General features: G+C 42.7%; 1 non-coding gene across 1 annotated transcript; it reads left to right on the forward strand.

The window, feature by feature from the left end:
• The first annotated feature begins 407 nt into the window (after positions 1-407).
• LOC131630404 (small nucleolar RNA R71) lies at positions 408-514 on the forward strand. The gene has a single exon (XR_009292321.1). It is a non-coding gene; the product is annotated as a small nucleolar RNA R71 (small nucleolar RNA).
• Positions 515-1,325: the final 811 nt, after the last annotated feature.

A 1,325-nucleotide genomic window follows, 5' to 3' on the forward strand; every position in this document is an offset into this window, starting at 1 on the left:
GGTTTCCCTGAGCGTAGTTTACTTGATCGGATGGAATACCAGTCAGAAGTTGACATTCGGCAACGACATGTCCAATTAATCCACAAATCTCGCAGTTAGGTGCTACAACAGCCGCGGTGGCTGAAGGAGTGATGGTTAAGTTCTCGATCTTTTGAGTTAAAGCGTCTACTTTAGCATTAACGCGGTTTATACCACTTACTTTGTACATTCCTCCTTTGGTTTGGGTTTTCTCTAGAGCAGCTCGTTCTCCTCCCCATTGATAATGGTTTTGTGCCATGTTTTCTATGAGGTTGTATGCTTCATCATGGGGTTTGTCCATTAGAGCTCCACCAGCAGCGGCATCTATAGTCATTTTAGTGTTATGAAGTAGACCACCATAGAAAGTATGGATGATCAACCATGGTTCGAGTCCATGATGAGGGCATAGTCTTAACATGTCCTTATATCGTTACCAAGCTTCGAAGAGTGATTCGTTATCTTTTTGGGTAAATCCGTTGATTTGACCTCTTAGCATAGCAGTCTTGCTAGGCGGAAAATATCTAGCTAAGAATATTCTCTTTAGTTCGTCCCATGTAGTTATGGAATTAGAAGGCAGGGACTGAAGCCACGCTCTAGCTCTATCTCTCAAGGAGAAGGGAAAAAGGCGTAATCGAATAGCTTCGGAGCTAACGTTGTTAGCTTTGACAGTGTCGGCATATTGCACGAACACGGATAAATGGAGGTTAGGACCGTCTGCAGGGCTTCCAGAGAATTGGTTCTGTTGGACAGCTTGTACCAATGAAGGTTTCAGTTCGAAATTGTTTGCCTCAATCGCAGGCGGTGCGATACTTGAGTGCGATTCAGCTCGTGAAGGAGTGGCATAGTCTCTAAGAGGACGAGGAGCAGCCATCTCTAACTTCGGGGTAATTTGATTGATTTGATCAGTAAAGATCAATTCCTGAGAAATTGGAATTGGTGCTACTTCGGGAAGATTACAAGCTCGACGTCTTATGTTAACAAAATGTTCGATCTCGTTAATTCGTTGTATCAGTTCTCCTCCTTGTGAACGAGTACTTGGCATACAATCGTTCAAACAGAAAGGAAAGAATTTGCCCTAGTCTCTACGGTGTAACAGTGAGTTACGATATCGACTTAAATAGTCCCCGACAACGGCGCCAAAAACTTGATCGCGACTTTACGTGTCTATAAATCTAATAACTGTAAGTGCACAGTCGTGTCGTGTAGTTTTAAAAGATATCGAATCCACAGGGACTATGAATCGATCTACCGTTATCTAAGGTTACTATGTAAAGCTAAGGCTACTAATATCTTGGTTGTTTCTAAAG

Source organism: Vicia villosa, unplaced genomic scaffold (assembly GCF_029867415.1).
Source record: "Vicia villosa cultivar HV-30 ecotype Madison, WI unplaced genomic scaffold, Vvil1.0 ctg.000679F_1_1_1, whole genome shotgun sequence".
NCBI classification, from domain to species: domain Eukaryota; kingdom Viridiplantae; phylum Streptophyta; class Magnoliopsida; order Fabales; family Fabaceae; genus Vicia; species Vicia villosa.